At 47.0% G+C, this 23,272-nt stretch overlaps 1 long non-coding RNA gene across 1 annotated transcript; it reads right to left on the bottom strand.

The window, feature by feature from the left end:
* Positions 1-2,919: 2,919 nt before the first annotated feature.
* On the bottom strand, positions 2,920-21,881 carry LOC310881058. The gene is made up of 2 exons (XR_014572093.1): positions 21,257-21,881; positions 2,920-8,639 (listed from the first exon to the last, which is right to left on the bottom strand). It is a non-coding gene; the product is annotated as an uncharacterized lncRNA (long non-coding RNA).
* Positions 21,882-23,272: the final 1,391 nt, after the last annotated feature.

Genomic DNA, 23,272 nt, shown 5'->3' with positions numbered 1-23,272 from the left:
CAGTCCGACGTCTCCGATTCGGTTGTAGATTACGGCTCGTAGGGCGGCGGTGTTGGCATCTGCTCGGCCTTGTCATCAGCCGATGAGAAGGAAGGACATGATTCGTACTCCTTCCCAGCCTACGAATAGGAGGAATATGTTGTTTGCGGTTGTTAGGAGGAGTATGGCGACTAGGAATGTCAGTAGGTAGGTGAAAAATTTTGTTACGTATGGCTCTGAGGCCATGTATCATATGGCGAATTGTAGGATTGATCATGTTACAAATAGGGCGATTGGAAGAAATGTTATTGAGTATTGGTCTATTTTTAGGCTCAGGGGGATTTTAAAGTTTATAATGAATTTTCACTCCCAGTGGCAGGTGACAGATTCTACTCCCGAGTAGATGAATGCGGTTGTAGGGGCTAGGCTAATTAGGAATGCGGTTTTAACAGCGCGGGTGGTGGCTTGTGGGGTGTTTTTAAAGTTTTTAAATAGAAATGGCAGGATGATTGGGGTTAGGAGGATTGTCAGCGTGAGTAGTGTGAGGGAGTTGATTAGTAGTGTGGGGTTCACTCCTTTTACTTGGATTTGCACCAAGATGGGTGGTTCCTAAGACCAGTGGATTGCTGTTATCCTTTAAAAGTAAGGGGGCTGAGGTTTTAGGCTCAGATGTAAGAGTTAGCAGCTCTTGTTGGTTAAACCCTCCCCTCGGCAGGTAAGAAGGTTTGAACTTCTATTCTTAGAATCACAGTCTAATGTTTGGTTTAAACTATACTTGCATGAGGGGATTCCGGAGATCAGTTCGGGTTTGAGGATTAGGAGGAATATTGGGATAATGTGGAGTGTTATGAGCAGGTGTTCTCGCGTGGTTGAGTTTTGCATAGATGTGATGTGGGAGGGGATTGAGCCTCGTTGGGTCATTAGTAGTATGAATAAGGTGTAGGAGGCGGTTAGTAGGGTTGCGATTCCTGTTAGGATGATCGTGAAGGCAGATCAGTTGAATAAGGTGATTATAATGGTTAGCTCTGCTATGAGGTTTGTTGTTGGGGGTAAGGCTATGTTTGTTAGATTGGCCAGCAATCATCAGGTAGCTATGAGTGGTAGGAGAGGTTGTAGGCCTCGTGTGAGTAGTAGAATTCGGCTGTGCGTACGTTCATAGTTTGTGTTGGCTAGGCAGAATAGTATGGAGGAAGTTAGTCCATGGGAAATTATTAGGATCATTGCCCCTGAGAATGATCAGTGGGTTTGGATTATTCCTGCGGCGATAACTAGGCCTATGTGGCTAACGGATGAATAAGCGATTAGTGATTTTAGGTCTGTCTGTCGTAGGCAGATTGAGCTAGTCATTAGGGCGCCTCATAGGGCCAGGGTTAGGAAGGGGTAGTGCAGGAGGTTGGACAGTGGGCCCATAAATAGAGTGACTCGTATAATTCCGTATCCTCCTAGCTTTAGTAGTAGGGCGGCGAGGAGTATTGAGCCTGCGATGGGTGCTTCTACGTGGGCTTTTGGCAGTCAGAGGTGTAGGCCGTATAGTGGGGCTTTTACTATGAATGCTATGAGCAGTGCTAGACCTGATAGTATTCCTGTCCATGAGGTGGATAGGGTTGGGTGGGTTAGTTGTAGGGTTGGCAGGTGCAGGGTGCCAATTTTCACGTATAGGTGTATGATTGTGATTAGCAGGGGTAGAGAGCTTACTGGCGTGTAGAATAGCAGGTAGATGCCAGCGCTTAGGCGTTCTGGTTGGTTCCCCCATCGGGTGATTAAGATTAGGGTGGGAATGAGGGTTGCTTCAAATGAGATGTAAAATAGTGCTAGTTCTGTGGTGGAAAAGGCTAGTAGGATGAATGGCTGGACTGCGACTAAGGTTGAGATAAAGATTCGTTTGCGTTGTAGGGGTTCTTGTTGCAGGTGGTTTTGGCTTGCTATGATTATGAGTGGGAGTAGTCAGCAGGATAGTACTAGGAGGGGGGATGAGATTTGGTCAATTCCTGTTCAGTTGGATAAAAATTTGTAGGGGTAGTAGGTTGGGATTAATCACTGTAGGCTTAGGGCAGCGATTAGGAGGCTGTATAAGGTGGTGTTAGTCCATAGAAATTTTGGTGGAGACAGCAGGGCTGTTGGAAGAAGTATGATTGTGGGTAGGATGATTTTTAGCATTGCAGGAGGTTTAGGTTGTGTAGATGGTCGGAGCCATGTGTGCGGGTGGAGGCTACTAGGATGGCCAGGCCTGTGCCCGCCTCACACGCTGAGAAGGTTAGCATGAGAATTGGTACCATGGTGAATGAGGAGACTTGGTTTTCGATGGATCATATTGATAGGCCTACGAATATCGATAATATTATGCTTTCAAGGCATAGTAGGGCGGATACTAGGTGGGTTCGGTGGAAGGCTAGTCCTAGTCCGCTGAAAATGAAGGCTGAGTAGAAGCTTAAATGTAGGGGCGACATAAGAAAGTTACAGGGTTGGCTGTAATCTGCTGGGTCGAAACCAGCTATCTTTTTGGTTAGACTAACTTTCTGTTATTCTGCTCATTCTAGGCCCCCTTGAATTCACTCGTAGGCCAGTCCGAGTGTTAGGAGAAGGAGGATCACTACAGTTCAGGTGAGGGTCATTAGGGGGGATTGGAGTTGGACGGCTCATGGCAGGGGGAGTAGGAGGGCGATTTCTAGGTCGAATAGGATGAACAGGATGGCTACTGAGGAAGAATCGGACTGAGAATGGTAATCGAGCAGATCCAAGTGGGTCGAATCCACATTCGTACGGTGAGAGTTTCTCTGAGTCGGGGTTTATTTGGGCGAGTCAGAAGTTTAATGCGGTTAGGGCGGCGCTTAGGATTGATGATAGGGCGAATATGAACATGAGTGCGTTCATTGCTCTCCTCTGGGTTTATACCAGATTCTAGAGATTGGAAGTCAATTGTAATTAATATACTAGAAGAGCAAGATCCTCATCAGTAGATGGTTATGTAGAGGAATAGTCAGATGACGTCTACGAAGTGTCAGTATCAGGCTGCTGCCTCGAATCCGAAGTGGTGGTCTGATGTAAAGTGGAACTTGATCAGTCGGAAGAGGCAGACGGTCAGGAAGGAGGATCCGATGATTACGTGGAGTCCGTGGAATCCAGTGGCAACGAAGAAGGTAGATCCGTAGACGCTATCGGCGATTGAGAATGGGGCTTCGTGGTATTCTATTGCTTGTAGGGCTGTGAAGTAGAATCCCAGGAGGATCGTTAGGGTTAGGGCGTGGATGGCGTGTTTTCGGTTTCCTTCTGTGATGCTGTGATGGGCTCACGTTACGGTAACGCCTGAGGCTAGTAGGATGGCTGTGTTTAGTAGGGGGACTTCTATCGGGTTGAGTGGTTTAATTCCTGTTGGGGGTCATTGGCCTCCTAGTTCTGGGGTTGGGGCCAGGCTCGAGTGGAAGAACGCTCAGAAGAACCCTAAGAAGAAGAATGCTTCGGATGTGATGAAAAGGATTATGCCGTATCGTAGGCCTTTTTGGACTGTGGGAGTGTGATGGCCTTGGAAGGTGCTTTCTCGTACAATGTCTCGTCATCATTGGAGTATTACTAGGAGTATTGAGATGAGGCCTAGGGTTAGTAGTATGGATGAGTTGTAGTGGAATCACATGATTAATCCTGAGGTTGTGAGTAGGGCGGCGGCTGCCCCGAAGATTGGTCAAGGGCTTGGGTCAACTATGTGGTATGAGTGTGCTTGGTGTGCCATTAGATGTTTTCTTGTAAGTATAGGCTTAGAAGGAGCACGAAGACGTAGGCCTGGATTATGGCTACTGCTACTTCTAGGATGGTTAGGAGTAGTAGGATGATTATTGTTAGGATGGATACTGCAGGAAGGGTGGGTATTAATGCAATGGAGGCTGTAGAGATGAGTTGGATGAGTAAGTGTCCTGCTGTAAGGTTGGCTGTAAGGCGGACTCCGAGGGCTAGGGGGCGGATTAGTAGGCTGGTTGTTTCGATCAGGATTAGTGCGGGGATTAGGGGTGTAGGGGTACCTTCGGGTAATAGGTGGGCTAAAGAGGCTGATGGTTGGTTTCGTAGGCCTGTTAGTAGTGTGGCGAGCCATAGTGGGAAGGCTAGGGCTATGTTCATAGATAGTTGGGTGGTTGGGGTGAATGTATATGGAAGGAGGCCTAGAAGGTTGATTGTAAGAAGTATGATTATTAGGGATGTAAATATTATGGCTCATTTGTGGCCATTTTTGTTGAGTGGGACTATTAGTTGTTTTGTGATTAGGTGAAGGAGTCATGTTTGGATAGTAGAAAGGCGGTTGTTGATTCATCGGTTGTTTGGGGACGGGAATAGTAGGGCTGGGAAGAGTAGGGATAGTAGGATTAAGGGGATGCCGAATAGATTGGGGCTGGAAAATTGGTCAAAGAAGCTTAGGTTCATGGTCAGGATCATGGTGTGGGTTTGGTAGTGAGGGAGGTCTTATTTGATGGGGGGTTGGTTGTGGTGAAGGCTAGTAGTTTTGGTTGGATGAGGAGTGCTAGGGTTAATCAGGTTATAATTATGATTGAAAATCATGGTGCGGGGTTAAGCTGTGGCATATCATTAAGGAGGGGGAAGTCCCTCTTTGGCTAGCTTAAAAGGCTAGTGCTGTTGCATAGCTTCTTAATGATTAGGATGATGATAGAAGGGACGATCAGGCCTCGAAATGTGGGAGTGGGGTTGATTCTACTACAATGGGTATGTAGCTGTGATTAGCCCCGCAAATTTCTGAGCATTGTCCGTAAAAAATCCCAGGCCGGGTGGTAATGAATGAAGTTTGGTTTAGTCGGCCTGGGATTGCGTCTGTTTTAACTCTGAGCGTTGGGACTGCTCAGGAGTGGAGTACGTCTCCTGCAGTAATGATCACGCGGATGGGGGATTCTATTGGGATAACTACGCGGTGGTCAACTTCTAGCAGTCGGAAGTGGCCGTTGGGTAAGTCTGGGGTGGGCACTATGTAGGAGTCGAATGATAGGTCTTTGAAGTCTGTGTATTCGTAGCTTCAGTATCATTGGTGGTCGATGGCTTTTAGGGTGAGGTCTGGTTCATCGATTTTGTCCATTATGTAGAGGATTTGTAGGGATGGGAGGGCGAGGAGTACCAGGACGATAGCAGGTAGGATTGTCCAGATCAGCTCTACTTCTTGGGCGTCTACAGCATTGGACGAGAGTTTTTCTGTTAGTATGTGGGCTAAAAGGTAGAGAACTAGGCTGCAGATAGCTAGGGCAACGATTAGGGCGTGGTCGTGGAATTCAACGAGTTCTTCTATGATGGGTGATGAGGCGTCTTGGAATCCTAGTTGGGAGTGGTTGGCCACATGAGATGTACAGGATTTTTACCTGTGATTTAGTCTTGACAAGGCTATGTAATTGGTTTACTAACGTCTCATAAGAAAGAAGCATGAGCGGTTAATGCAGTTGGCTTGAAACCAGCATGTGAGGGTTCGATTCCTTCCTTTCTTGTACTTGGACGAAGGCCGGTTCCTCGAAAGTATGGTATGGGGGAGGGCAGCCGTGGATTCATTCAACGTTTGTGGTAGTTAGTTCTGGTTGTAGGACTTTTCGTTTGGCCGGAAAGGCTTCTCAGATGATGAATATTAGTATGATTACGGCTACTATTGAGATTAGGGAGCCGATGGAGGAAATGGTGTTTCATAGTGTGTAGGCGTCGGGATAGTCCGAGTATCGTCGGGGTATTCCTGCTAGGCCTAGGAAGTGCTGGGGGAAGAACGTTAGGTTTACTCCTGTAAATATTACCCCGAAGTGGGCTTTTGCTCATGTTTGGTGTAGGGTAAACCCAGTGAGTAGTGGGAATCAGTGAGTAAATCCTGCTAGAATGGCAAAGACGGCGCCTATGGATAGGACGTAGTGGAAGTGGGCAACTACGTAGTACGTGTCGTGCAGGGCGATGTCTAGGGAAGAGTTTGCAAGAACGATTCCTGTTAATCCTCCGATGGTAAATAGGAAGATAAATCCTAGAGCTCATAGTATTGGGGGGGTCTCATTTGATTGTTCCTCCGTGCAGGGTGGCTAGTCAGCTAAATACTTTGATTCCGGTAGGGATGGCAATGATTATAGTGGCTGATGTAAAGTAGGCTCGGGTATCAACGTCTATTCCTACTGTAAACATGTGGTGAGCTCAGACGATGAATCCTAGGAAGCCGATGGATAGTATGGCTCAGACTATTCCCATGTAGCCGAAGGGCTCCTTTTTGCCTGAGTAGTACGTGACTACGTGTGAGATGATTCCGAACCCCGGTAGGATCAGAATATAGACTTCTGGGTGTCCGAAGAATCAGAATAGGTGTTGGTACAGGATTGGGTCTCCTCCTCCAGCGGGGTCGAAGAATGTGGTGTTTAGGTTTCGATCAGTTAGTAATATTGTAATACCGGCGGCGAGTACGGGGAGTGATAGAAGGAGTAGGATGGCGGTAATTAGTACGGATCAGACAAATAGTGTCCACTTCCACTACGTCCTATCCATAGGCGCCGTCTTTGCCATTCTAGCAGGATTTACTCACTGATTCCCACTACTCACTGGGTTTACCCTACACCAAACATGAGCAAAAGCCCACTTCGGGGTAATATTTACAGGAGTAAACCTAACGTTCTTCCCCCAGCACTTCCTAGGCCTAGCAGGAATACCCCGACGATACTCGGACTATCCCGACGCCTACACACTATGAAACACCATTTCCTCCTAGTCCTAGGACTTAGAGAAACTCCAGTACTAAAAATAGTAAACACAAGCAATAATTTCATATACTTCACTCTCACTCACCACTCAACTATCAGCTAACCACACCCCCGTCCACATAGCTTAACACAAAGCATGGCACTGAAGTTGCCAAGATGGCATAAAACATGCCTGCGGACAAAAGACTTAGTCCTAACCTTACGGTTGGTTTTTGCTAAATATATACATGCAAGTATCCGCGCCCCAGTGTAAACGCCCTCGACCACCTACCCCCATACAGGCCTTGAGGAGCGGGTATCAGGCACACCCAAGTAGTAGCCCAAGACGCCTCGCTAAGCCACGCCCCCACGGGTATTCAGCAGTAATTAACATTAAGCAATGAGTGCAAACTTGACTTAGTTATAGCAACAGCCTAACTTCAAGGGTTGGTAAATCTTGTGCCAGCCACCGCGGTCATACAAGAAACCCAAATCAACCGTCCTATTGACACGGCGTAAAGAGTGGTAAAATGCCTATCCTAGCTAACTAAGATCAAAATGCAACTGAGCTGTCATAAGCCCAAGATGCACCTAAACACACCATTAAGATGATCTTAGGAACTAACGACTGATTTAAACCCACGAAAGCCAGGGCCCAAACTGGGATTAGATACCCCACTATGCCTGGCCCTAAATCTTGATACTTACTTTACCGAAGTATCCGCCAGAGAACTACGAGCACAAACGCTTAAAACTCTAAGGACTTGGCGGTGCCCCAAACCCACCTAGAGGAGCCTGTTCTACAATCGATAATCCCCGATTAACCCAACCACCCCTTGCCAACACAGCCTACATACCGCCGTCGCCAGCCCACCTCGAATGAGAGCACAACAGTGGACACAATAGCACCCCGCTAATAAGACAGGTCAAGGTATAGCCTATGGAGTGGAAGAAATGGGCTACATTCCCTATTCATAGGGCACACGGAAAGAAGCGTGAAACCACTTCTGGAAGGCGGATTTAGCAGTAAAGTGGGACAATAGAGCCTACTTTAAGCCGGCCCTGGGGCACGTACATACCGCCCGTCACCCTCCTCAAAAGCCACATCCCACATAACTAATACCATAAATACGCTGAAGATGAGGTAAGTCGTAACAAGGTAAGTGTACCGGAAGGTGTACTTAGAATATCAAGACGTAGCTATAACACCAAAGCACTCAGCTTACACCTGAAAGATATCTACTAGACCGGATCGTCTTGAAGCCCCCCCTCTAGCTCAACCACACAAATAGTACACCAAAACTAAAGAATTTACTAAACTAATTAAACTAAAGCATTTTACAGTCTTAGTATAGGCGATAGAAAAGACACTTAGACGCGATAGAGACCCCAGTACCGTAAGGGAAAGATGAAATAGCAGTGAAACAATCAAAGCGACAGACAGCAAAGATCAACCCTTGTACCTTTTGCATCATGGTTTAGCGAGAACAACCAAGCAAAGTGAACTAAAGTTTGCCCCCCCGAAACCCAAGCGAGCTACTTTCAAGCAGTTAAAGAGAGCGAACCCGTCTCTGTTGCAAAAGAGTGGGATGACTTGTCAGTAGAGGTGAAAAGCCAACCGAGCTGGGTGATAGCTGGTTACCTGTGAAACGAATCTAAGTTCCCCCTTAATCCTCCCTACCGGACATCCTGAACCCTAATGAGATGATTAAGAGCTATTTAATGGAGGGACAGCTCCATTAAAAAAGGACACAACCTCGACTAGCGGATAATTCTTACTACTGATCCTACCGTGGGCCCTAAAGCAGCCATCAAAAAAGAGTGCGTCAAAGCTCCACCACCTAAAAATACCAAAATAAGATGATTCCCTTATCACAAACAGGTCAACCTATGAATATAGGAGAATTAATGCTAAAATAAGTAACTCAGGGCCACACCCCTCTAACGGCGCAAGCTTACATAGAAACATTATTAACAGACCTAGACAGATACAAAAACCCCTACAAGACCACGTATTAACTAACCCTGTTAACCCGACTCAGGAGCGCCTATAAGAGCGATTAAAATCTGTGAAAGGAACTCGGCAAATTAATAAGGCCCGACTGTTTACCAAAAACATAGCCTTCAGCAAATTAAACAAGTATTGAAGGTGATGCCTGCCCGGTGACTTAGGTTTAACGGCCGCGGTATCCTAACCGTGCAAAGGTAGCGCAATCAATTGTCCCATAAATCGAGACTGGTATGAATGGCTAAACGAGGTCTTAACTGTCTCTCACAGATAATCAGTGAAATTGATCTCCCCGTGCAAAAGCGGGGATGTGAACATAAGACGAGAAGACCCTGTGGAACTTAAAAATCAACGACCACCGCGAATCCTCAATCAACCCCACTGGGGCCACTACCATCGCAGAGCCTGGTCGATATTTTTCGGTTGGGGCGACCTTGGAGGAGAACAAATCCTCCAAAAACAAGACCATACCTCTTTACCTAGAGCTACCCCTCAAAGTGCTAACAGTGACCAGACCCAATATAATTGATTAATGGACCAAGCTACCCCAGGGATAACAGCGCAATCCCCCTCAAGAGCCCATATCGACAGGGGGGTTTACGACCTCGATGTTGGATCAGGACATCCTAATGGTGCAGCCGCTATTAAGGGTTCGTTTGTTCAACGATTAACAGTCCTACGTGATCTGAGTTCAGACCGGAGCAATCCAGGTCGGTTTCTATCTATGACACACTCTCCCCAGTACGAAAGGACCGGGAAAGTGGGGCCAATACCACAAGCACGCCCCCCCCCTCTAAGCAGTGAAACCAACTAAACCGTGAAGAGGGCCTTCCCCCACCACTTTCAATCCTAGAAAAGGACCAGCTAGAGTGGCAGAGCCCGGCAAGTGCAGAAGGCTTAAGCCCTTTCCCCAGAGGTTCAAATCCTCTCCCTAGCTTCACCCATGATTCAAATAACAACACTAAGCTGCCTCATTATATCCCTCCTATACATCATCCCAATCCTGATTGCCGTAGCCTTCCTAACCCTAGTAGAACGGAAAATCCTAAGCTACATACAATCCCACAAAGGCCCTAACGTTGTCGGGCCTTTTGGCCTACTTCAACCATTTGCGGACGGACTGAAACTATTTACCAAAGAGCCCATCCGACCCTCTACCTCTTCCCCACTTCTATTCATTCTGATACCAATACTAGCCCTTGTCCTAGCCCTCACCACTTGAGCACCACTACCACTCCCATTTCCCCTAGCAGATCTAAACCTCGGAGTTCTCTTCCTAATAGCCATGTCAAGCCTAGCCGTCTACTCAGTCCTATGATCAGGCTGAGCCTCGAACTCAAAATACGCACTAATCGGAGCCCTACGGGCAGTAGCACAGACCATTTCATACGAAGTGACACTGGCCATAATCCTGCTATCAATAATCATACTAAGCGGAAGCTACACACTCAGCTCCTTTGCCGTCGCACAGGAGCCTCTATACTTCATTTTCTCCTCATGACCCCTAGCAATAATATGATACGTATCCACCCTAGCAGAGACAAACCGAGCTCCTTTTGACCTCACAGAGGGTGAATCTGAGCTAGTCTCAGGGTTTAACGTTGAATACGCCGCAGGACCCTTCGCCTTATTCTTCCTAGCTGAATATGCGAACATTATGCTAATAAATACACTTACAGCCATCATATTCCTAAACCCAAGCGCCCTAGGGCCACCCACAGAACTATTCCCCGTCATCCTAGCCACAAAAGTCCTCCTACTATCTTCTGGTTTCTTATGGGTCCGAGCTTCATACCCACGATTCCGATATGACCAACTAATGCACCTACTATGAAAAAACTTCCTACCCCTCACACTAGCTCTGTGCCTCTGACACATCAGCATACCTATCTGCTATGCAGGCCTACCTCCTTACATAAGGAAATGTGCCTGAACTACAAAGGGTCACTATGATAAAGTGAACATAGAGGTATAACAGCCCTCTCATTTCCTGTTGACCTTAGAAAAGTAGGAATTGAACCCACACAAGAGAAATCAAAATTCTCCATACTTCCCTTATATTATTTTCTAGTAGAGTCAGCTAATCAAGCTATCGGGCCCATACCCCGAAAATGATGGTTTAACCCCCTCCTCTACTAATGAACCCTTACGCGACCCCAATCATAACCTTCAGCCTCATCTTGGGCACCACAATCACAATTTCCAGCAACCACTGAGTTCTGGCCTGGACAGGACTGGAGATCAACGCACTAGCCATCATTCCCCTAATTGCCAAATCCCACCACCCACGAGCAGTAGAAGCCGCAACGAAATACTTCCTAACCCAAGCAGCTGCTTCCGCCCTGGTCCTATTCTCTAGCATAACCAATGCCTGAGTCACCGGCCAATGAGACATCACACAAATAAACCACCCAACCTCCTGTCTACTACTGACAGCAGCAATCGCTATTAAACTGGGCCTAGTGCCATTTCACTTCTGATTCCCAGAAGTACTACAAGGATCGCCACTAATAACAGCCCTGCTACTCTCGACCCTCATAAAATTCCCCCCACTAACCCTGCTCCTACTAACATCCAAATCCCTCGACCCAGCTCTACTCACCGCCATGGCCCTAGCCTCAACAGCACTAGGAGGCTGAATAGGACTGAACCAAACACAAACACGCAAAATCCTAGCCTTCTCGTCCATCTCCCACTTAGGCTCAATCGCCATCATCCTAGTTTACAGCCCCAAATTGGCCTTACTTACCTTCTACCTATACACAATCATAACATCAGCCGTATTCCTAGCCCTTAACAAAATCAAAGCCCTTAACCTATCCATGATCACAACCTCATGAACAAAAACCCCAGTGCTAAACGCCACCCTAATACTAGTACTTTTATCCCTAGCAGGCCTCCCCCCATTAACAGGCTTTATACCAAAGTGACTTATCATCCAAGAACTAACTAAACAGGAAATAACACCAGCAGCCATGGCAATTGCCATGCTATCACTGCTCAGCCTCTTCTTCTACCTACGCCTCGCATACCACTCAACAATTACCCTTCCCCCCAACTCCTCTAACCACATAAAACAATGATACACTAGCAAAGCCCCAAGCACACCTACTGCGGTCCTTGCCTCACTATCAATCCTCTTACTTCCCCTGTCCCCAATAATACATGCCATTGTCTAGAAACTTAGGATAACACCCCAAACCGAAGGCCTTCAAAGCCTTAAATAAGAGTTAAACCCTCTTAGTTTCTGCACATTAAGACTTACAGAATATTAACCTGTATCTTCTGAATGCAAGTCAGACGCTTTAATTAAGCTAAAGCCTCCCTAGACAGATGGGCTTCGATCCCACAAAACTCTAGTTAACAGCTAAATGCCTAAACCAATTGGCTTCTGCCTACAAAGACCCTGACGCACCCTAGTGCGCATCGATGAGCTTGCAACTCAACATGAATTTCACTACAGAGCCGATAAGAAGAGGAATTAAACCTCTGTAAAAAGGACTACAGCCTAATGCTTCAACACTCAGCCATCTTACCCGTCACCTTCATCAACCGATGACTATTTTCCACTAACCATAAGGATATTGGCACCCTGTACCTCATCTTCGGGGCATGAGCAGGAATAGTCGGCACCGCACTCAGCTTATTAATCCGCGCAGAACTAGGACAACCAGGAACTCTCCTAGGCGACGACCAAATTTACAATGTAATCGTTACCGCTCACGCCTTTGTAATAAGCTTCTTTATAGTCATACCCATCATGATCGGAGGATTCGGCAACTGATTAGTCCCCCTCATAATCGGTGCCCCCGACATAGCATTCCCGCGAATAAACAACATAAGCTTTTGACTCCTCCCCCCATCATTCCTCCTCCTACTAGCCTCATCCACTGTAGAAGCTGGCGCCGGCACAGGCTGAACTGTCTACCCTCCCCTAGCAGGTGACCTTGCCCACGCCGGAGCTTCAGTAGACCTGGCTATCTTCTCACTCCACTTAGCCGGTATCTCCTCCATCCTTGGGGCCATCAACTTTATCACCACAGCCATCAACATAAAACCCCCCGCACTCTCACAATACCAAACCCCACTATTTGTCTGATCCGTACTAATTACCGCCATCCTACTCCTTCTATCACTCCCCGTACTCGCCGCCGGTATTACAATATTACTAACTGATCGAAACCTAAACACCACATTCTTCGACCCCGCTGGAGGAGGAGACCCAATCCTGTACCAACACCTATTCTGATTCTTCGGACACCCAGAAGTCTATATTCTGATCCTACCGGGGTTCGGAATCATCTCACACGTAGTCACGTACTACTCAGGCAAAAAGGAGCCCTTCGGCTACATGGGAATAGTCTGAGCCATACTATCCATCGGCTTCCTAGGATTCATCGTCTGAGCTCACCACATGTTTACAGTAGGAATAGACGTTGATACCCGAGCCTACTTTACATCAGCCACTATAATCATTGCCATCCCTACCGGAATCAAAGTATTTAGCTGACTAGCCACCCTGCACGGAGGAACAATCAAATGAGACCCCCCCAATACTATGAGCTCTAGGATTTATCTTCCTATTTACCATCGGAGGATTAACAGGAATCGTTCTTGCAAACTCTTCCCTAGACATCGCCCTGCACGACACGTACTACGTAGTTGCCCACTTCCACTACGTCCTATCCATAGGCGCCGTCTTTGCCATTCTAGCAGGATTTACTCACTGATTCCCACTACTCACTGGGTTTACCCTACACCAAACATGAGCAAAAGCCCACTTCGGGGTAATATTTACAGGAGTAAACCTAACGTTCTTCCCCCAGCACTTCCTAGGCCTAGCAGGAATACCCCGACGATACTCGGACTATCCCGACGCCTACACACTATGAAACACCATTTCCTCCATCGGCTCCCTAATCTCAATAGTAGCCGTAATCATACTAATATTCATCATCTGAGAAGCCTTTTCGGCCAAACGAAAAGTCCTACAACCAGAACTAACTACCACAAACGTTGAATGAATCCACGGCTGCCCTCCCCCATACCATACTTTCGAGGAACCGGCCTTCGTCCAAGTACAAGAAAGGAAGGAATCGAACCCTCACATGCTGGTTTCAAGCCAACTGCATTAACCGCTCATGCTTCTTTCTTATGAGACGTTAGTAAACCAATTACATAGCCTTGTCAAGACTAAATCACAGGTAAAAATCCTGTACATCTCATGTGGCCAACCACTCCCAACTAGGATTCCAAGACGCCTCATCACCCATCATAGAAGAACTCGTTGAATTCCACGACCACGCCCTAATCGTTGCCCTAGCTATCTGCAGCCTAGTTCTCTACCTTTTAGCCCACATACTAACAGAAAAAACTCTCGTCCAATGCTGTAGACGCCCAAGAAGTAGAGCTGATCTGGACAATCCTACCTGCTATCGTCCTGGTACTCCTCGCCCTCCCATCCCTACAAATCCTCTACATAATGGACGAAATCGACGAACCAGACCTCACCCTAAAAGCCATCGGCCACCAATGATACTGAAGCTACGAATACACAGACTTCAAAGACCTATCATTCGACTCCTACATAGTGCCCACCCCAGACTTACCCAACGGCCACTTCCGACTGCTAGAAGTTGACCACCGCGTAGTTATCCCAATAGAATCCCCCATCCGCGTGATCATTACTGCAGGAGACGTACTCCACTCCTGAGCAGTCCCAACGCTCGGAGTTAAAACAGACGCAATCCCAGGCCGACTAAACCAAACTTCATTCATTACCACCCGGCCTGGGATTTTTTACGGACAATGCTCAGAAATTTGCGGGGCTAATCACAGCTACATACCCATTGTAGTAGAATCAACCCCACTCCCACATTTCGAGGCCTGATCGTCCCTTCTATCATCATCCTAATCATTAAGAAGCTATGCAACAGCACTAGCCTTTTAAGCTAGCCAAAGAGGGACTTCCCCCTCCTTAATGATATGCCACAGCTTAACCCCGCACCATGATTTTCAATCATAATTATAACCTGATTAACCCTAGCACTCCTCATCCAACCAAAACTACTAGCCTTCACCACAACCAACCCCCCATCAAATAAGACCTCCCTCACTACCAAACCCACACCATGATCCTGACCATGAACCTAAGCTTCTTTGACCAATTTTCCAGCCCCAATCTATTTGGCATCCCCTTAATCCTACTATCCCTACTCTTCCCAGCCCTACTATTCCCGTCCCCAAACAACCGATGAATCAACAACCGCCTTTCTACTATCCAAACATGACTCCTTCACCTAATCACAAAACAACTAATAGTCCCACTCAACAAAAATGGCCACAAATGAGCCATAATATTTACATCCCTAATAATCATACTTCTTACAATCAACCTTCTAGGCCTCCTTCCATATACATTCACCCCAACCACCCAACTATCTATGAACATAGCCCTAGCCTTCCCACTATGGCTCGCCACACTACTAACAGTCATGTTTAACCATGTACGTGCCCCAGGGCCGGCTTAAAGTAGGCTCTATTGTCCCACTTTACTGCTAAATCCGCCTTCCAGAAGTGGTTTCACGCTTCTTTCCGTGTGCCCTATGAATAGGGAATGTAGCCCATTTCTTCCACTCCATAGGCTATACCTTGACCTGTCTTATTAGCGGGGTGCTATTGTGTCCACTGTTGTGCTCTCATTCGAGGTGGGCTGGCGACGGCGGTATGTAGGCTGTGTTGGCAAGGGGTGGTTGGGTTAATCGGGGATTATCGATTGTAGAACAGGCTCCTCTAGGTGGGTTTGGGGCACCGCCAAGTCCTTAGAGTTTTAAGCGTTTGTGCTCGTAGTTCTCTGGCGGATACTTCGGTAAAGTAAGTATCAAGATTTAGGGCCAGGCATAGTGGGGTATCTAATCCCAGTTTGGGCCCTGGCTTTCGTGGGTTTAAATCAGTCGTTAGTTCCTAAGATCATCTTAATGGTGTGTTTAGGTGCATCTTGGGCTTATGACAGCTTAGTTGCATTTTGATCTTAGTTAGCTAGGATAGGCATTTTACCACTCTTTACGCCGTGTCAATAGGACGGTTGATTTGGGTTTCTTGTATGACCGCGGTGGCTGGCACAAGATTTACCAACCCTTGAAGTTAGGCTGTTGCTATAACTAAGTCAAGTTTGCACTCATTGCTTAATGTTAATTACTGCTGAATACCCGTGGGGGCGTGGCTTAGCGAGGCGTCTTGGGCTACTACTTGGGTGTGCCTGATACCCGCTCCTCAAGGCCTGTATGGGGGTAGGTGGTCGAGGGCGTTTACACTGGGGCGCGGATACTTGCATGTATATATTTAGCAAAAACCAACCGTAAGGTTAGGACTAAGTCTTTTGTCCGCAGGCATGTTTTATGCCATCTTGGCAACTTCAGTGCCATGCTTTGTGTTAAGCTATGTGGACGGGGGTGTGGTTAGCTGATAGTTGAGTGGTGAGTGAGAGTGAAGTATATGAAATTATTGCTTGTGTTTACTATTTTTAGTACTGGAGTTTCTCTAAGTCCTAGGACTAGGAGGAAATGGTGTTTCATAGTGTGTAGGCGTCGGGATAGTCCGAGTATCGTCGGGGTATTCCTGCTAGGCCTAGGAAGTGTTGGGGGAAGAACGTTAGGTTTACTCCTGTAAATATTACCCCGAAGTGGGCTTTTGCTCATGTTTGGTGTAGGGTAAACCCAGTGAGTAGTGGGAATCAGTGAGTAAATCCTGCTAGAATGGCAAAGACGGCGCCTATGGATAGGACGTAGTGGAATTGGGCAACTACGTAGTACGTGTCGTGCAGGGCGATGTCTAGGGAAGAGTTTGCAAGAACGATTCCTGTTAATCCTCCGATGGTAAATAGGAAGATAAATCCTAGAGCTCATAGTATTGGGGGGGGTCTCATTTGATTGTTCCTCCGTGCAGGGTGGCTAGTCAGCTAAATACTTTGATTCCGGTAGGGATGGCAATGATTGTAGTGGCTGATGTAAAGTAGGCTCGGGTATCAACGTCTATTCCTACTGTAAACATGTGGTGAGCTCAGACGATGAATCCTAGGAAGCCGATGGATAGTATGGCTCAGACTATTCCCATGTAGCCGAAGGGCTCCTTTTTGCCTGAGTAGTATGTGACTACGTGTGAGATGATTCCGAACCCCGGTAGGATCAGAATATAGACTTCTGGGTGTCCGAAGAATCAGAATAGGTGTTGGTACAGGATTGGGTCTCCTCCTCCAGCGGGGTCGAAGAATGTGGTGTTTAGGTTTCGATCAGTTAGTAATATTGTAATACCGGCGGCGAGTACGGGGAGTGATAGAAGGAGTAGGATGGCGGTAATTAGTACGGATCAGACAAATAGTGGGGTTTGGTATTGTGAGAGTGCGGGGGGTTTTATGTTGATGGCTGTGGTGATAAAGTTGATGGCCCCAAGGATGGAGGAGATACCGGCTAAGTGGAGTGAGAAGATAGCCAGGTCTACTGAAGCTCCGGCGTGGGCAAGGTCACCTGCTAGGGGAGGGTAGACAGTTCAGCCTGTGCCGGCGCCAGCTTCTACAGTGGATGAGGCTAGTAGGAGGAGGAATGATGGGGGGAGGAGTCAAAAGCTTATGTTGTTTATTCGCGGGAATGCTATGTCGGGGGCACCGATTATGAGGGGGACTAATCAGTTGCCGAATCCTCCGATCATGATGGGTATGACTATAAAGAAGCTTATTACAAAGGCGTGAGCGGTAACGATTACATTGTAAATTTGGTCGTCGCCTAGGAGAGTTCCTGGTTGTCCTAGTTCTGCGCGGATTAATAAGCTGAGTGCGGTGCCGACTATTCCTGCTCATGCCCCGAAGATGAGGTACAGGGTGCCAATATCCTTATGGTTAGTGGAAAATAGTCATCGGTTGATGAAGGTGACGGGTAAGATGGCTGAGTGTTGAAGCGTTAGGCTGTAGTCCTTTTTACAGAGGTTTAATTCCTCTTCTTATCAGCTCTGTAGTGAAATTCATGTTGAGTTGCAAGCTCATCGATGCGCACTAGGGTGCGTCAGGGTCTTTGTAGGCAGAAGCCAATTGGTTTAGGCATTTAGCTGTTAACTAGAGTTTTGTGGGATCGAAGCCCATCTGTCTAGGGAGGCTTTAGCTTAATTAAAGCGTCTGACTTGCATTCAGAAGATACAGGTTAATATTCTGTAAGTCTTAATGTGCAGAAACTAAGAGGGTTTAACTCTTATTTAAGGCTTTGAAGGCCTTCGGTTTGGGGTGTTATCCTAAGTTTCTAGACAATGGCATGTATTATTGGGGACAGGGGAAGTAAGAGGATTGATAGTGAGGCAAGGACCGCAGTAGGTGTGCTTGGGGCTTTGCTAGTGTATCATTGTTTTATGTGGTTAGAGGAGTTGGGGGGAAGGGTAATTGTTGAGTGGTATGCGAGGCGTAGGTAGAAGAAGAGGCTGAGCAGTGATAGCATGGCAATTGCCATGGCTGCTGGTGTTATTTCCTGTTTAGTTAGTTCTTGGATGATAAGTCACTTTGGTATAAAGCCTGTTAATGGGGGGAGGCCTGCTAGGGATAAAAGTACTAGTATTAGGGTGGCGTTTAGCACTGGGGTTTTTGTTCATGAGGTTGTGATCATGGATAGGTTAAGGGCTTTGATTTTGTTAAGGGCTAGGAATACGGCTGATGTTATGATTGTGTATAGGTAGAAGGTAAGTAAGGCCAATTTGGGGCTGTAAACTAGGATGATGGCGATTGAGCCTAAGTGGGAGATGGACGAGAAGGCTAGGATTTTGCGTGTTTGTGTTTGGTTCAGTCCTATTCAGCCTCCTAGTGCTGTTGAGGCTAGGGCCATGGCGGTGAGTAGAGCTGGGTCGAGGGATTTGGATGTTAGTAGGAGCAGGGTTAGTGGGGGGAATTTTATGAGGGTCGAGAGTAGCAGGGCTGTTATTAGTGGCGATCCTTGTAGTACTTCTGGGAATCAGAAGTGAAATGGCACTAGGCCCAGTTTAATAGCGATTGCTGCTGTCAGTAGTAGACAGGAGGTTGGGTGGTTTATTTGTGTGATGTCTCATTGGCCGGTGACTCAGGCATTGGTTATGCTAGAGAATAGGACCAGGGCGGAAGCAGCTGCTTGGGTTAGGAAGTATTTCGTTGCGGCTTCTACTGCTCGTGGGTGGTGGGATTTGGCAATTAGGGGAATGATGGCTAGTGCGTTGATCTCCAGTCCTGTCCAGGCCAGAACTCAGTGGTTGCTGGAAATTGTGATTGTGGTGCCCAAGATGAGGCTGAAGGTTATGATTGGGGTCGCGTAAGGGTTCATTAGTAGAGGAGGGGGTTAAACCATCATTTTCGGGGTATGGGCCCGATAGCTTGATTAGCTGACTCTACTAGAAAATAATATAAGGGAAGTATGGAGAATTTTGATTTCTCTTGTGTGGGTTCAATTCCTACTTTTCTAAGGTCAACAGGAAATGAGAGGGCTGTTATACCTCTATGTTCACTTTATCATAGTGACCCTTTGTAGTTCAGGCACATTTCCTTATGTAAGGAGGTAGGCCTGCATAGCAGATAGGTATGCTGATGTGTCAGAGGCACAGAGCTAGTGTGAGGGATAGGAAGTTTTTTCATAGTAGGTGCATTAGTTGGTCATATCGGAATCGTGGGTATGAAGCTCGGACCCATAAGAAACCAGAAGATAGTAGGAGGACTTTTGTGGCTAGGATGACGGGGAATAGTTCTGTGGGTGGCCCTAGGGCGCTTGGGTTTAGGAATATGATGGCTGTAAGTGTATTTATTAGCATAATGTTCGCATATTCAGCTAGGAAGAATAAGGCGAAGGGTCCTGCGGCGTATTCAACGTTAAACCCTGAGACTAGCTCAGATTCACCCTCTGTGAGGTCAAAAGGAGCTCGGTTTGTCTCTGCTAGGGTGGATACGTATCATATTATTGCTAGGGGTCATGAGGAGAAAATGAAGTATAGAGGCTCCTGTGCGACGGCAAAGGAGCTGAGTGTGTAGCTTCCGCTTAGTATGATTATTGATAGCAGGATTATGGCCAGTGTCACTTCGTATGAAATGGTCTGTGCTACTGCCCGTAGGGCTCCGATTAGTGCGTATTTTGAGTTCGAGGCTCAGCCTGATCATAGGACTGAGTAGACGGCTAGGCTTGACATGGCTATTAGGAAGAGAACTCCGAGGTTTAGATCTGCTAGGGGAAATGGGAGTGGTAGTGGTGCTCAAGTGGTGAGGGCTAGGACAAGGGCTAGTATTGGTATCAGAATGAATAGAAGTGGGGAAGAGGTAGAGGGTCGGATGGGCTCTTTGGTAAATAGTTTCAGTCCGTCCGCAAATGGTTGAAGTAGGCCAAAAGGCCCGACAACGTTAGGGCCTTTGTGGGATTGTATGTAGCTTAGGATTTTCCGTTCTACTAGGGTTAGGAAGGCTACGGCAATCAGGATTGGGATGATGTATAGGAGGGATATAATGAGGCAGCTTAGTGTTGTTATTTGAATCATGGGTGAAGCTAGGGAGAGGATTTGAACCTCTGGGGAAAGGGCTTAAGCCTTCTGCACTTGCCGGGCTCTGCCACTCTAGCTGGTCCTTTTCTAGGATTGAAAGTGGTGGGGGAAGGCCCTCTTCACGGTTTAGTTGGTTTCACTGCTTAGAGGGGGGGGGCGTGCTTGTGGTATTGGCCCCACTTTCCCGGTCCTTTCGTACTGGGGAGAGTGTGTCATAGATAGAAACCGACCTGGATTGCTCCGGTCTGAACTCAGATCACGTAGGACTGTTAATCGTTGAACAAACGAACCCTTAATAGCGGCTGCACCATTAGGATGTCCTGATCCAACATCGAGGTCGTAAACCCCCCTGTCGATATGGGCTCTTGAGGGGGATTGCGCTGTTATCCCTGGGGTAGCTTGGTCCATTAATCAATTATATTGGGTCTGGTCACTGTTAGCACTTTGAGGGGTAGCTCTAGGTAAAGAGGTATGGTCTTGTTTTTGGAGGATTTGTTCTCCTCCAAGGTCGCCCCAACCGAAAAATATCGACCAGGCTCTGCGATGGTAGTGGCCCCAGTGGGGTTGATTGAGGATTCGCGGTGGTCGTTGATTTTTAAGTTCCACAGGGTCTTCTCGTCTTATGTTCACATCCCCGCTTTTGCACGGGGAGATCAATTTCACTGATTATCTGTGAGAGACAGTTAAGACCTCGTTTAGCCATTCATACCAGTCTCGATTTATGGGACAATTGATTGCGCTACCTTTGCACGGTTAGGATACCGCGGCCGTTAAACCTAAGTCACCGGGCAGGCATCACCTTCAATACTTGTTTAATTTGCTGAAGGCTATGTTTTTGGTAAACAGTCGGGCCTTATTAATTTGCCGAGTTCCTTTCACAGATTTTAATCGCTCTTATAGGCGCTCCTGAGTCGGGTTAACAGGGTTAGTTAATACGTGGTCTTGTAGGGGTTTTTGTATCTGTCTAGGTCTGTTAATAATGTTTCTATGTAAGCTTGCGCCGTTAGAGGGGTGTGGCCCTGAGTTACTTATTTTAGCATTAATTCTCCTATATTCATAGGTTGACCTGTTTGTGATAAGGGAATCATCTTATTTTGGTATTTTTAGGTGGTGGAGCTTTGACGCACTCTTTTTTGATGGCTGCTTTAGGGCCCACGGTAGGATCAGTAGTAAGAATTATCCGCTAGTCGAGGTTGTGTCCTTTTTTAATGGAGCTGTCCCTCCATTAAATAGCTCTTAATCATCTCATTAGGGTTCAGGATGTCCGGTAGGGAGGATTAAGGGGGAACTTAGATTCGTTTCACAGGTAACCAGCTATCACCCAGCTCGGTTGGCTTTTCACCTCTACTGACAAGTCATCCCACTCTTTTGCAACAGAGACGGGTTCGCTCTCTTTAACTGCTTGAAAGTAGCTCGCTTGGGTTTCGGGGGGGCAAACTTTAGTTCACTTTGCTTGGTTGTTCTCGCTAAACCATGATGCAAAAGGTACAAGGGTTGATCTTTGCTGTCTGTCGCTTTGATTGTTTCACTGCTATTTCATCTTTCCCTTACGGTACTGGGGTCTCTATCGCGTCTAAGTGTCTTTTCTATCGCCTATACTAAGACTGTAAAATGCTTTAGTTTAATTAGTTTAGTAAATTCTTTAGTTTTGGTGTACTATTTGTGTGGTTGAGCTAGAGGGGGGGCTTCAAGACGATCCGGTCTAGTAGATATCTTTCAGGTGTAAGCTGAGTGCTTTGGTGTTATAGCTACGTCTTGATATTCTAAGTACACCTTCCGGTACACTTACCTTGTTACGACTTACCTCATCTTCAGCGTATTTATGGTATTAGTTATGTGGGATGTGGCTTTTGAGGAGGGTGACGGGCGGTATGTACGTGCCCCAGGGCCGGCTTAAAGTAGGCTCTATTGTCCCACTTTACTGCTAAATCCGCCTTCCAGAAGTGGTTTCACGCTTCTTTCCGTGTGCCCTATGAATAGGGAATGTAGCCCATTTCTTCCACTCCATAGGCTATACCTTGACCTGTCTTATTAGCGGGGTGCTATTGTGTCCACTGTTGTGCTCTCATTCGAGGTGGGCTGGCGACGGCGGTATGTAGGCTGTGTTGGCAAGGGGTGGTTGGGTTAATCGGGGATTATCGATTGTAGAACAGGCTCCTCTAGGTGGGTTTGGGGCACCGCCAAGTCCTTAGAGTTTTAAGCGTTTGTGCTCGTAGTTCTCTGGCGGATACTTCGGTAAAGTAAGTATCAAGATTTAGGGCCAGGCATAGTGGGGTATCTAATCCCAGTTTGGGCCCTGGCTTTCGTGGGTTTAAATCAGTCGTTAGTTCCTAAGATCATCTTAATGGTGTGTTTAGGTGCATCTTGGGCTTATGACAGCTCAGTTGCATTTTGATCTTAGTTAGCTAGGATAGGCATTTTACCACTCTTTACGCCGTGTCAATAGGACGGTTGATTTGGGTTTCTTGTATGACCGCGGTGGCTGGCACAAGATTTACCAACCCTTGAAGTTAGGCTGTTGCTATAACTAAGTCAAGTTTGCACTCATTGCTTAATGTTAATTACTGCTGAATACCCGTGGGGGCGTGGCTTAGCGAGGCGTCTTGGGCTACTACTTGGGTGTGCCTGATACCCGCTCCTCAAGGCCTGTATGGGGGTAGGTGGTCGAGGGCGTTTACACTGGGGCGCGGATACTTGCATGTATATATTTAGCAAAAACCAACCGTAAGGTTAGGACTAAGTCTTTTGTCCGCAGGCATGTTTTATGCCATCTTGGCAACTTCAGTGCCATGCTTTGTGTTAAGCTATGTGGACGGGGGTGTGGTTAGCTGATAGTTGAGTGGTGAGTGAGAGTGAAGTATATGAAATTATTGCTTGTGTTTACTATTTTTAGTACTGGAGTTTCTCTAAGTCCTAGGACTAGGAGGAAATGGTGTTTCATAGTGTGTAGGCGTCGGGATAGTCCGAGTATCGTCGGGGTATTCCTGCTAGGCCTAGGAAGTGCTGGGGGAAGAACGTTAGGTTTACTCCTGTAAATATTACCCCGAAGTGGGCTTTTGCTCATGTTTGGTGTAGGGTAAAC

The sequence above is a fragment of the Anser anser genome (genome assembly GCF_964211835.1).
Source record: "Anser anser genome assembly, chromosome: 13".
Taxonomy (NCBI): Eukaryota; Metazoa; Chordata; class Aves; order Anseriformes; family Anatidae; genus Anser; species Anser anser.
This window is presented reverse-complemented; position numbering and strand designations above follow the sequence as displayed.